Below are 14653 nucleotides of genomic sequence, written 5' to 3'. Positions count from 1 at the left end.
GGGCGCCGGATTCTATCCCGGTTGCCCCTCTTCCAGTCCAGCTCTCTGCTATGGCCCGGGAAGGCAGTGGAGGATGGCCCAAGTGCTTGGGCCCTGCACCTGCATGGGAGACCAGGAGAAGCACCTGACTCCTGGCTTCGGATCAACGAGATGTGCTTGCCGCAGTGGCCATTGGAGGGTGAACCAACAGCAAAAAGGAAGACCTTTCTCTCTGTCTCTCTCTCTCTCTCACTGTCCACTCTGCCTGTCAAAAAAAAAAAAAAAAGGAGTCTACTGTAGCCATCAGGCGAGAGGTGATATGGGCATGGACTATGGAGGGTGCAGTGGAGGTGGTCCAAAGTAACCCGATTCTGGACATTTCTTCAAAGTCGACTGACTTGGTTATGGATTGGTTATAAAAGAAAGAATGCAGGGGCCGTCACTGTGGTGTAGTGGGTAAAAGCTGTTGCCTGCAGTGCCGGCATCTCATATGGATGCTAGTTCAAGTCCCAGCTGCTCCACTTCCAATCCAGCTCTCTGCAATGGCCTGGGAAAGCAGTAGAGGATGGCCCAGGTCTTTGGGCCCCTGCATCCACATGGGAGACCCAGAAGACGCTCCTGGTTCCTGGCTTTGGATCTGTGCATATCTGGCCATTGAGGCCAATTGGGGAGTGAACCAGCAGATGGAAGACCTCTCTCTCTTTCTCTCTCTTTCTCTCTCTCTCTGTGTAACTCTGACTTTCAAATATATAAATAAATCTTAAGAAAGGAAGAAAAGAAAGGAAGAAAGAAAGAAAGCATACAGGGATGAAAGGTAGGCTTGGACCTAAGAAACTGAGTAAGTGGTAGTAAAACTGAGAGGGGAGAGTGGAAGGAAGGGGATAGGGGACCAGGCTGGGAAATGGGGCAGTCAGGTGAAAATCCAGGTGGGGATGTCCAAGCAGGTGACTGTGATTCAACCGCAAAGGTAGGGTGGGAGACACACAAATTTGCAAGTCTTCAGCACATAGATAGTGTACTGTGTATTTTTGTAACATTCTATATTCTCTCTTCATGCCCTTCCACCCTGCTCTCAGCTTCCATACACACCAACCCTTGTGGATTCAGTTAATGGAATCCAGCCCTCTGGTTTCCAGTTAGATTTGGCTTGCCTGGTGGCAGATCAAAAGAAAGGAGAGTAGGTATAGTGGTTTATTCCCCCGCCCGCTCCCTGTAGTTTCCTCTTTGTTGCCTGAGTCCCTCAGTCAAAAAAGCTGCTATCAGGCAGATGTCCTAGTCCATTTACTGTTGCTATCACGGAATCCTTGAGATCAGGTAATTTAGAAAGACAATTTATTTGGCTCATGGTTCTGGAGGCTAGGGCAGCTGCATCTGGTCGGCTTTCGGTGAGGGCCTCAGGCTGCTTAAATGCAAGGCAGAAAGTGGAAGGACAAGTGAGCATGTGACAGAGATAAAATTAGAGAGGCAGCCTTTCTTTCTAACAACCCACTTTCAATGTAACTGATCCAGTCCTGCAGAGCAAGAAGTTCACCTCTTAAAGGCCCCGCATCCACCCCCTTCCACCTAAAGACAATAACATTTCCTTAGGGGCTTTGGAAGGGACAAATGCAGAGACCAAACCATATTCAAATCACAGCAGCAGGTGGTCACACATCTATCCTTTTCCAGATGTAGTACCTGCTCTGGACTGGCTGGATTGGATGAGATTGCCTGCGGAGTGGGAATAGATAGAAGAGAAGAGGATGCTTCCCAGGGCACTCTAATATTCAGAGGCCAAAAACAGGAGGAGGGGTCTGCCCAGGGGGAGTCAGTGCAGCAGAAGAAAACCAGAAGCGTGTGGTGTCTGTTGCCTGGGAGGAGGGTCTTGATTTTTTTGTTCCTCAGGAGTCTTGAAATTGCTTTGCCATTTGGTTTCTGACACTTTCAGATCTGCTGTGCATCTGTACGCTCATGGCGGTTATGGCTGAGCTCTCCTCAGAGGCCCTCGGCAGCGCAGATCTACAGGGCCATAGCATGGAAGGGGAAGAGACGCAGAGGAGCCACCAAGGAACACACAGTGCACACAGTGATTTTTTTAAAGATTTATTTATTTATTTATTTGAAAGGAAGAAATACAGAGAGAGAAGGAGAGAGACAGAGACAGAGGAGAGAGATCGATCTTCCATCTGCTGGTTCACTCCCCCAATGGCCTCAACAGCCAGGGCTGAGCTGGGCCGAAGCCAGGAGCTTCTTCTGGGTCTCCCGTGTGAGTGCAGGGGACCAAGGACTTGGGCCACCCTCTGTTGCTTTCCCAGGCACATTAGCAGAGAGCTGGATTGGAAGAGGAGAAGCCTGGACACAAACTGGTGCCCATATGGGATGCCCCCATGCGGCAAAGATTTAACCTTCTATGACACAGTGCTAGACCCAGCACACAATGATTTAAAAACCTTTTTCAGGGACTGTGTTGTGAATATGGCCAAGATATGAGCTATTTCATATTCACCATCAATGTTCAGTACCTAATCTAACACCTGGCACACAGTGATAGCTCAATATGCTGTTTTAAAATGAATAAGTGCTTTTTTAAAAAAATGACTTAACATGATATACTGTGCTTTGGGAGCAAGAAGGCCCCTTTAAAAACATGGTAGCTAATTCCTTGAATTGCCCTATTATACATTGCTAATTATGCTTTTGCATACTATGTAATGCCTGGGTGTCAATGGGGTTTGAAAAAAACACACAGAATTGTATTGAGAAGATGACAACATAAACTCTGCAGAAACAAAGGCTGTAGATTCAGGTCACTTGGGCTCTGGAGCCATTGGATAAATATATTAGTACTGTACTTCTGCAACAATCCTCTTTGTTTTAAAATGTGACACGGCTATTCATTAATATCTTGGTGTCATTCCCAGAAAGCATGCTTTGTGTAATTGGCAAGTTTTTGCGAAGGCTTTTTTGCCAAAGGTTTTCTATTCACAGCCTCCATGTTAGTGTGCCTGACTGATTTCCTCAACTCTCTTTATCCTAACCTGGTTTACTCAGTTTAGGTGGGAGAAAAATTCTATTTGTGGAATTTTAAAAAACTGTGTGTATGTGTGTGTGTGTGTGTGAGAGAGAGAGAGAGAGAGAGAGAGAGAGAGAGAGAATTGCACATTCAGTGCAACACTTTTGTTTTTCTAGAAAGTAGGAGGAGACAAAGAAACTGTTTCATTCAAGGAGCTGTGGTGTTCCAACGTTGACCAATGACCAAGGATAAACATGGGTTTCAGGGTCTTAGCTTCAGAATCACAGATTTATGTGGAAGAATGCTTTTGAGTAGGACAACTAAATAAACCAACTGGAGGAAGTAAGGATCTTTGGCAGTTTTATTAGGCTCTAGGGGAGGGGAGAAGAGATTCCTGAACATTACACATAGACAAGAAATGTTGCATTAATCAGGACTCTTTTGGTCACAAAATCTCACCCAAAACAGAAAAATCAAAAGGAGGAATTTGGGGCTCTTCTACAACTGGGCTTCAGGGACTCCTAGAAGGAGGAAATCTAACGTAATTAGCATTCCTGGTTCTGACCTCTTTCTCACACTGCATGGTGAACAACAAACCCATTTCCTCCAGGCTCACCCTTCCCAGCTTCATCATAGAGGGACAGTCAATAATGCTTTTGTTCCACTTTGAAGAATCCTGAAGAAGGAGCCAGATGAGTCTCACTTGGGTTGCTTGCTCAGCCCTGAGATCCGTGTTTGTCAGCCCCATGGGAAGCAAATGGCTGGAGTGAAGGCTGGAGCAGTTCTTCAGAAGAGGATAGGAAATGCTAGATAGATAAAGTGGATGACTCCCAAGCTGCTCAAACTCTAAACTGGATGGAGCTCTGGTGAAATGGGTTGCAACCTTCCAGAGCTGCCCTCCATTATAAGTGACTCTGGACCAGGATTGACCACAATTCTGAGTTGTTCACAAATGCTTTCCTTATCTACAATCCTCCCAAATGCATTGATATTGACATTTGGGGGAGTTCTGAGGGATAGAAAAAGAGATGACAAGAGAACATTTATGGAGGCATTGCTTTTTAGTGTTTGAGTTGTTAAGCTTTCCTTTTGCAAAACACCATGTGCATTTTTCAATGCCTTTCATCAAAATAAAGAAAGCAAATGCATTATCAAAAAAGCAGAAGGAAGCGTACAAAGAAACTATCTACCTTGTAATAAAATGCTGTTATGCTACTGAGACCCTGACCTGAACATCAAAGGCAGAGGTAGGGCTGGGGGTACTGGGTGGAACAAATATCTAAATACCTCCTAAGAGTAGGCACTTGGCATTGCAGTTAAGATGCCATTTAGGATTTCCACATCTCATACAGGACTGCCGGGGTTTGAGTTCCAGCTCCATTACTGATTCCAGATTCTTGCTAATGCATGCCCTGGGAGACAGCAATGATGACTCAAGTAATGGAGTTCCTATCACCCATGTGGGAAAACCAACACTGAGTTCCTGGCTCTTAGTTTCAGTGCAGCCCAACCCCAGATGCTGTGGACATTTAAGGAGTGAGTCAGCACATGGGAGACCTCTGTCTCTCTGCTTTTCAAGTAAGTAAAAAATAAATAAAGGTGGGCTGGCGCTGTGGTATAGTAGGCTTAGCCTCCATCTGTGGTGCCAGAGTCCCATATGGGTACCAGTTCGTGACTTGGCTGCTCCTTTTCTGATCCAGCTCTCTGCTTGGCCTGGGAAAGCAGCAGAAGATGGCTCAAGTGCTTGGGCCCCTGATGCATGGGAGACCCTGGAAGAAGCTCCTAGCTCCTGGTTTCCCTCTTGCCTAGCCCTGGCTGTTGTGGCCATTTGGGAGTGAACCAGCAGATGGAAGGCCTTTCTCTCTGTCTCTCCTTCTCTCTGTCTGCAACTCTACTTCTCAAATACATAAAAAAATCTTTAAAAAGTAATAAGCAAGTAAATATCTCCTAAATCAAGATTCTAGGGAAATGTGAGTTTGATCAAAGTAAATGGATATATTGCTTATACTTCCTCTTTGTATATTATTTATTTAGAGTACTGAGCTGATGCAGAGCCCACACCAAATTCATTCACACAAGCAGCTACTTAACCCACTGTGCCACAATGCCAGCCCCATATTTCAGCCATTTTTAAGGGTATGAATCACATTTTAAAGTATATTCACATTTTTTGTGCAACCATCACCATTTCTCAGTTTCTTTTAATTAGATTGCTTATTTCTTTCTTTCTTTCTTTCTTTTTTTTTTTTTTTTTTTTTTTAGTGTTTTAACAGGCAGAGTGGACAGTGAGAGAGAGAGAGACAGAGAGAAAGGTCTTCCTTTGCCGTTGGTTCACCCTCCAATGGCTGCCACAGCTGGTGCGCTGCGGCTAGCGCATCGCGCTGATCTGAAGCCAGGAGTAAGGTGCTTCTCCTGGTCTCCCATGCGGTGCAGGGCCCAAGCGTTTGGGCCATCCTCCACTGCACTCCCTGGCCACAGCAGAGAGCTGGCCTGGAAGAGGGACAACCGGGACAGAATCTGGTGTGCTGGTGCTGCAAGGTGGAGGATTAGCCTATTGAGCCGCGGCGCCGGCCCTCTGCTATTTTAAGCTTCAGGTTTGTGCTACTTTATCGTGGCCGTCCTGGAAACTGATACAGAAGATGCAGTGGGAGTAAGGGAGAAAACAACAAATGAGAAGAAATCAAAAGTATTAATTGGGAAAATTCAATATGTATAATGTGATAGCATTTATTCTCTATGTGAAATTATAATGTATGTATGTATGTATAAAGAAATTCTAATTTAAGAATGGAAAATGAAGAAAAACAATATTTTTCTCACATTTGCAGCCAAGTAGAGATTAATTCAGTTGAGTGCAAAGGCATCTATTTTAAAATACAAACATTCCTTGAGAGTGTCGGTTGGAAATCTTTTTTTTTTGGGGGGGGGGTGTTTGAAATCTTACACGCAATGTGCAGATCTGTGATTAGCAAACCAAAATGCCTTTTTCCTAATATTCAGCAGATATCAGCATAGAGTGCCTCTGAATTTCTGCTGAGCAAGGAGGGATGGCCTGTAGTATCTTAGTGTGATGAACTTATCACATGATTCCAGTATTTTCCACGACAATCCCCACTTTAAAAGCTTCACTACTAGGGCCGGCGCCACGGCTCAATAGGCTAATCCTCCGCCTGTGGCACCAGCACACCGGGTTCTAGTCCTGGTCAGGGCACCGGATTCTGTCCCGGTTGCTCCTCTTCCAGTCCAGCTCTCTGCTGTGGCTCAGGAGTGCAGTGGAGGATGGCCCAAGGGCTTGGGCCCTGTACCCACATGGGAGACCAGGAGAAGCACCTGGCTCCTGGCTTCGGATAGTGGCCATTTGGGGGAGTGAACCAACGGAAGGAAGACCTTTCTCTCTGTCTCTCTCTCTCTCTCTCACTGTCTAACTCTGCCTGTCAAAACAAACAAACAAACAAAAAAACCTTCACTACTAGCTTTGTTATAAACTGTATGCAACTTGCTAGGCCATGTTACTTGACTTGGTTGAAGGGCGTAAAGTTTGGAGAACTCTGAGTGGACAACAAACCTATCCAGAGTTCCTTAATAATAATAAAGCAGCAGCAGAAGGAGGTTTTCTATGGTAGTAGTGGTGCCCGCAGTAGGAGGGAGGTGGCTAAGAAACCAAGTGAGGAGAAAATTATTACACTAAGTCCCATCACTGTGGAAAAAGCTTCTTGATACCAATTGATATCATTCTGCTATTGCCTTTTCTGTTTACTTTCTAGGTGGTCATTGGCATCTGCATTATTAGTTAACAAACTGTTGCAAAAATGCAGCTACTGATATAACTGATTCTGAATCCCAATTATCTGGCCCAGGAGTGAATATTTTGTCAGTCTCATGCTTGGGTAGGTTGTAGTGTCCTTTTTTAATTTTATTTATTTTTGTTTATTGAACAATTACAATTTTCAAATCTTTTGACAAAATAACATTCTTCCCTCCTCTCCTTGAACCAGAGATGGGAGTTGACACATTGCAGCAATGGGTCACTGTCTGAAGACAAAGTTTGAGATGGCCTGAGGCAAGCAAAAAGATACCACCACCCCCCCCAAATCACTTGAATTTTGTGTTCTACCTTAGTGCTGTATCTGTTTGTTTTGGGGCCCGGAGTTGTGGTGCATTGGGTTAAACTGCCGTCTGATGCCAGTGTCCCATATGAGCATCAGGTTGAGTCCTAGCTGCTGTACTTCTGATCTGGCTTCCTGCTAATGGCCTGGGGAAAGCAGCAGAAGATGGCTCAAGAGCTGGGGTTTCTGTACCCATGTGGGAGACCCAGATGAAGCTCCTGGCTCCTGGCTTCGGACTGGTCCAGCCTTGGCCATTGCAACTATTTGGGGAGTGAACCAGCAAATGGAAGATTTCTCTCTCTCTCTCTCTCTCTCGCTCTCTCTCTCTCTCACTGTAGTTCTGCCTTTCAAATATAAATAATTCTTTTTTAAAAAAGATAGATTGATTTATTTATTTGAAGGGCAAAGAGACAGAGAGAGAGAGAGAGAGAGAGAGAGAGAGAGAGCTCTTCCATCTGCTGGTTCACTCCCCAGATGGCCACAACTGCCAGAGCTGGGCCAGTTGAAGCCAGAAGCCAGGTGCTTCTTCCAGGTCTCCCAGGTAGGTGCAGGGGCTCAAAAACTTGGCCATCTTCTACTGCTTTCCCAGGCCATAGCAGGAAGCTGGATTGGAAGTAGAGCAGCCGGGACTCGAACTAGCACCCATGTGTGATGCTGGCACTGCAGGCAGCGGCTTTACCCACTACGCCACAGCGCCGGCCCCAATAATTTTTTTTTAAAAAAACACAGAATTTGTCTCAATATTAAATGATGTGTTCACTTACTTACCTGTTAGCTTACTTAATTCTCTTTCTCCACATGCCTCTTCTGACCTTTGAGAAAAAAGAGAATCTCCAATACACATTCTGTGTAAGATATGACTTAGAGCACTCCTCTGCTTGTCCACCTTCTTTGTTGTACCCCACGAGGACACATACTCCAAGTTAGGGACATGGAGCCAGCATTAGATATAAGAGATAACCTCCAGGAGTAACTTAAGAAACATAGGATTTGGGAGTGGTAAGTCAAGACAAAACACCTTCCAGTGCCCTGCCACTGATGTCCAGTTCTCTTAAAGGCCTCAGGAGGAATTCTCAGAAGTGCTGTAAGTTCCAAGTATGTGAGCTCAAAGCGGCAGCTGTATGATTTTCTAGCCTAAACAAACTGCATGAGAAGGGCTGGTCTGCAGAAGAACAGTGAAGGAAGCTGCTTTGGTTCGGGTCTGGCTTGAGACAGTAATTGATGTCCATGTTCAAAAATTGCATAACTTGGAGTTTAAATTTTAGAAGAGTGAAATCATTTTGTTGTTGGACATGTCGAGTTTCAGTTCATGTCCAGTGGTGATCCACAAATGCAAAAGTTTAGCAAATCAAGCCTGCATGATACATGTTTGAGAGCTATTTTCATAAAAGTGACAGAGCTGAAGAAGTGGATAAGATCAACATTGGAAAGAGAATGGGATAGAAGCTATGAATAGTTGTTCTCAGGCTGTGAGAGGAGAAACAGGAGACTAAGGAGTGATCACACATGTGAGAGGAAAACCAGGACACAAAAGCCAACGGCAGGGATCAAGCCAAGAGACAACTGATTTGGTTGACTCTGGAAACAGATGGATAGATGAAAATACATAAGAATGGTGTTAAAGCTTTTGAAGTTCAAAGCAGAAGAATTTGATTATAAATAAGTGAAAAACTAACTCATCTTAGAAAGTAGAAAAGGAATTAAAGATAGTGGAAGAGGAAAACAATAGGTAGTAAATAAGGCTGAACAATGGATTGCTGATCCCAGTGGGAATTCATGTGATATTCCATAGTATAAAAGTATAAGGGAAAGTATTAAAGTTTCTTATGTTTATATCAATGCTTTACAGTTGGTTTAGTCAAGCCTTAACTTAAGTTGAAAGTGACAGAAACCCCAATTCAGATTAAAGAAAAAAATGTACTGGCTTATATAACAGGAAAGTCTGAAGAATATAATGATCTAGGCATGGCTAAATCTAGAGCCTCAAACAATGTAATTAAAAATGTTTCTTTCCATTGTTTGCCTGTGCTTTTCTAATCACACTCCAAACTGGTAGCTCCATGAATATAGTTAACTTGCTGTGGCAAATCCATTCCAAAAAGTTTTTCTAGCCCAAACCCCAGTATAGACCTTGATTGGTCAAGCTTGGGTAATGTGGACACCACTGGAGCTAAGAGCATGGAATAGTTTGCTTTGCTGCATTTGGTCCCATGCTCACTCCTGACGCCATGGATCACATGGACCCAAAGTGGGGAAAAGGTGATTTTTAAAAGGAATGCTGATGAGGAAAAACAACCAGTTTCACTATAACTTGAAAACAAGGTGGATCAGTATCTCATAACAGATTAGATCTTGCTGTCATAATAAACAACCCAGTAATCTCAAAGAGTTAAGACAACAAACTTTGTATTTATTCTGTTGGTACATGTCCCTTGTAGGCCAGTTGCATGGGTGGGGGTCACTGTTCTCATTAAGAGAATATGGCTGGTCACAGAGGAAAAATGGAAAAGAACATGGCATAGGAAGGTTTCTGTCTGAAAATGAGACTTTTCATGATTAGTTACATATTATTGGCCAAAGTGTGACAGTAAGACCCTGTGAGTACCTGGAGGAAACAGAACTCAAAGTTTTCTAACTTAGCAGAAAGAATATGGCAGTGAAACCAAGACATGCGAGGTTCCGAAATGATTGGGATGTCTAGGAGCATGGCAGGAAGGAAGCCATACAGAAAAGTAGAGGGGCTGTGGGGAAAGGAAGAGATTAAGGGACTGGAGAACACAGGGAAAAGGAAACTTCAGTGTGATAGCGGGGGTGGGGGGGCATTATTATATCTGATTTCACAGCCAGGCACAAAACAATTTACTGCCATGTGGTGGGTAGACTTAATTGTAACTGGACCAATCTACTTGGGTGAGCAGTTTCCAGGGATAGAGACCCAGGTGTTGGTAATGGGAGAATGTCCAGTCAAGCAGACTGAATGCTACAGTTAGGAAATAGGTGGACCTATAAAAGTTAGAGTCCAGGTGAATGATGAGCCTCAGGGTGAAGGTGGCTATTGACGAATCCAGATAACGTTAGTATTCAGAGAGCTGAAATGATACAAGGAAACAGGTCTCAGGCATAGGTACCAGAAAAGTTTGCCACAGATAAAGCCCTAGCCTTGAACTGAAGTCCTGAAAGAGAGAGGTCAGGGTGGATCTGTGGGGCCCAGGTGGATAGGACATTGTCATAGAGACGAAAGGAACAAGATACAAACTATGTTACTCCTTGGTAAACTCTTGACATCAAGTCAAAATCCAGTTTCTAGACTTGAACGAGTTAAGAGTTCAACTGCAAGTTTGCCTTTGAGCACCCTGAGTGGAGAAGCAGAACTGCTCAAAGAATTTTGATCATGAAAAGTTGGGGCTGATTCAGTGAATCAGGGTTAAATAGATCCAGCTTTCAAGGAGACAAGTGAAGGTGAGGGAATTATGCTGGTTCTAACAAGAATTGTGGTTGGACTGTTGGACAGTTCACATGTGGCCCTGTTGAAACTGATGGCAGCAGATGGAGTATAGAGATGGATGCTGATGTGCTCAAGGAAATTGGAGAGTATCCAAAGTACCTTAGGTGATAACAGTAAAGATGGAGCAAGGGAAGTATAAGTGAATGGAATGGGTTTCCTTCTCCCAAAAGACACAGTGCTGAAAGGATTGTGTGTTGGGGCGAGGGGCGGACAGTAGGGCTATAACAAAGCAGTGGAAGATGGCCCAAGCCCTTGGGCCCCTGCAACCATGTGGGAGACCTGGAAGAATCTCCTGGCTCCTGGCTTTGGATCTGCGCGGCTCTGGCCACTGTGGCCATTTGGGGAGTGAACCAGAGGATAGAAGACCTCTCTCTCTCTCTCTTTGCCTCTGCCTCTCTATAACTCTGCCTTTCAAATAAATAAATAAATCTTTAAAAAGAAATAAAAATACAACAATATCTCATTATCTCATGAGCAACAGAAAACATGATGAGAAGTGGAGGTGACAGGGGTGTGAGTGGAAAGCCAAATTTTAACCATAGAGAAACATGAACTATGTTTAAGAGTAACAGTGTGTTCAAGGTTATAAGAGAGCTTGTTGATCCCAGAATGGCAGTTCCTAAGACAAAAAAGGCGACACCAGTTAAAGGCAGAATGGTGGAGTCAAGTTATGAAAGAGGGAACTAACAGGGAGACATGTGGTTATATTACTATAGAGATAGATTTACTCCAATATCCTCTTTCATCTATTTTCATGGGCATAACTGCTGCCTTTATACTTTAGTAAGTTTTTTTAAAAATTATTTTATTTTATTTGAAATGCAAAGTCAGAGAGAGAGAGCGAGAGCGAGAGCGAGAGCGAGAGAGAGAGAGATCTTCCATCTGCTGGTTCACTCCCCAAATAGCTGCAACAGCCAGGGCTGGGTCAGGCTGAAGCCAGAAGCCAGGAGCTTCCTCTGATTCTCCCATATGGATACCAGGGCCTGAGGACTTGGGCCATCCTCTGCTGCTTTTCCTGACACAATAGCAGGGAGTTGGATCAGAAGTGGAGCAGCTGGGACTCCAACTAGTACCCATATGGGACGTCAGCATTGCAGGTGGTGGGTTAACCCACTGAACTACCATGACAGCCCCTATAGTTTTAAAGCCCAAAAATATTAGTAGTGTTTTCCTATTCATGTGTTAATCTAGGCAAAACTGTAAGTAGATGAAGTGGATGAGTAGATTAGGACTCCATCTATGGTAGACAAAATAATGGTACTCCCCAAAGATGTTGACCTAATCTCTGGATAGTCTCAGTGTATTATCTTCAACAGAAAAAGGGACTTTGAAGGTTCAAATTGGGGACCTTGGGGCTGGCACTGTGGCGTGGTGGGCTAAAGCCTCTGCCTGTGGTACTAGCATCCCACATGGGCACCAACAAGTCCCAGCTGCTCCTCTTCTGATCCAGCTCTCTGCTATGGCCTGGGGAAGCAGTGGAAGATGGCCCAAGTGCTTGGGCCTATGTACACATGTGGGAGACCTGGAGGAAGCTCCTGACCTCTGGCTTCAGATCGGCCTGGCTCTGGTCACTGCGGCCATTTAGGGAGTGAACCAGGAGATGGAAGACCTCTCTCTCTGTCTTTCCCTCTCTCTGTCTGTAACTCTACCTCCCAAAATAGATAAATAAAATATTTAAAACAACAGCAAAAAAATTAAGGACTTTGAGATTGGGAGATTATCTTGGTGAGCACAACATAATCACCAGGTTCCTTGTGAGTGGAGGTAGGAGAATGAGAGTCAGATGAGGTGTCAGAAGCAAATGACAGATGATTGGGACCACAGACCAAGGAATGCAAGGAGCCTTTAGAAACTGGAATAGGCAAGGAATGGATTCTTCCCTTGAATTTGAACCTCAGGAAGGCACAGTCCTGTTGACACCTTGATTTTATCCCTCTGGGACCCAATTTTGGACTTCTGACCTTCAGAAGCACTAGAGAATGAATCTGTGTGCTTATAAACCATTACATTCACTGTACTTTGCCTTAGCAGCAACAAGAAACTAACACATCATCTAAAGAGATGATTAAGGCAACACCAATTCTGACTCCCCAAGGTTAGGTGAAGACAGGAAAGTGAGGGCTGAAGTTTCACTGCAAAATAAGGAGACGTTGTCATTTGTTATGTATCAAAACTTAAAAGAAGTAGCAGTTAAGTTCTCTTTTAGAGCAAACATAATTGCCCTATACTTGTACACAAATTCCACTGTGTTTCCAAGGTATGTTTATCAGTCTACAAAGATAATTAGAAACTTCTTTTTGGAAAGAGTCAAGGAAAGAGAATTGTAAATGACAAAAGAGAGGGAGGAATAAAAGAAAATAATTACTGCAGCTTGTATTTTTTTTTTTTTAATATTCTCTCTTTCATTTGAGAGGTAGAGTTACAGATAGAGAGGGAGAGACAGAAAGAAATGTCTTCCATGCTCTGGTTCACTCTCTAAATGGCCACAACAGCTGGAGCTGGGCCAAAGCCAGAAGCCAGGAGCTTCTTTCAGGTCTCCCGTGTGGGTGCAGGAGCCCAAGCACCTGGGTCATCTTCCCCTGTTTTCCCAGGCCATAACCAGGGAGGTGGATCAGAAGAGGAGCAGCCAGGACATTAACTGGTGCCCATATGGGATGCTGGCACCACAGGAGGAGGCCTAGCCCACTGTGCCACAGCACCAGCCCCTGCAGTTTGTATTTTCTAAACACATGTGTGTTTAAAATAAATATTAAATTTTAGCTATTCTACATATTTATTTTGGTCAGGTATTCTGTATTTCATGAGAAAATGAATTTCTAGGAGGATCAGCAACTTTTGAGGATCATTCTCATAAACTTTAACAAAGAATTTTGTAAAGTTTATTGAAACTTTGATGGTATACCACGAATTGTTATCCAGTAGTACCCTCCTCTAGTATTCAGTCTGTTTATTTTTCACAAAAATAATTAATTTTTTTTGTTTTTAACAAAAGATAACTGTTAACAATTAATTTCTGGGGCCAGCATTGTGGCATAGCTGGTAAAGCCACCGCCTGCAGTGCCAGCACCCCAAGTGGGCAACAGTTCGAGTCTTGGCTGCTCCACTTCTGATCCAGCTCTCTGCTATGGCTTGAGAAAGCAGCAGAAGATGGCCCAAGTCCTTGGGCCCCTGCACCCATGTGGGAGACCCAGAAGAAGCTCCTGGCTCCTGGCTTCAGATCGGTGCAGCTCCAGCTATTGCAGCCATATGAGGAGTGAACCAGTGGATGGAAGACCTGTCTCTTTCTCTCTGCCTCTGCCTCTCTGAAACTCTGCCTTTTAAAATAATTAATTAAGAAAAAAGAGTTAATATCTGGGGCCAGTGCTGTGGTGTAGTGGGTAAAGCTGCTGCCTGCAGCTCTGGCATCCCTTACTTTTAGCCAGTTACCATACCATAAAAGGGAATATATTGAATTACACCATAAATGCAATGGGTATCATTTGTATTAACATATTAACATGAGAAAAAGGCAAGAAAAGAGGCTCATGAACATTCAAAGAAAGCAAAAAAGATGATTAGGTAAGTCCTACCATAAGCAGTGCCATGCTGAGAAAATACAAATGAAAAAGGCTGTTGAGGCCAGCTTTGTAGCTAGAGGATTAAGTCTGCAGTTTTGGAATCCTGGCTGCTCTACTTCTGATACAGCTCCCTGCTAATGACCTGGGAAAGCAGCAGAAGATGGCCCAAGTTGTTGGGCCCCTACACCCACATGGGAGACCTGGACAGAGCTCCTGGCTTACACCTGGTCCAGCTCCAGCCATTGGAGCTATTTGGGGTGTAAACCACCAGATGGAAGATGTCTCTCTGTCTCTGCCTCTCTTTCTAACTCTGAGTTTCAAATAAATAAATAAATCTTAAAAAAAAAAAAAGACTATCAAGATGCATGAAAAGAGAAACACCAAACCAAAAAAATGATGAAGAGACACACAAGAGATCAGTACCTGCCTATCTGCTGGACACAGAGGAACATTCCTAAGCTAAAGTACTTTACAATATGATTAAACAAAAACAAAAAGAGAGGGAACGGCGCCA

The 14653-nt window shown here is 44.0% G+C and overlaps 1 pseudogene; it reads left to right on the top strand.

The window, feature by feature from the left end:
* LOC133751424 (ribosome biogenesis protein NSA2 homolog) overlaps positions 1–14653 on the top strand; it is a 100535-nt pseudogene that overhangs the window by 67594 nt on the left and 18288 nt on the right.

This window comes from Lepus europaeus, chromosome 2, assembly GCF_033115175.1.
Source record: "Lepus europaeus isolate LE1 chromosome 2, mLepTim1.pri, whole genome shotgun sequence".
Taxonomy (NCBI): Eukaryota; Metazoa; Chordata; class Mammalia; order Lagomorpha; family Leporidae; genus Lepus; species Lepus europaeus.
This window is presented reverse-complemented; position numbering and strand designations above follow the sequence as displayed.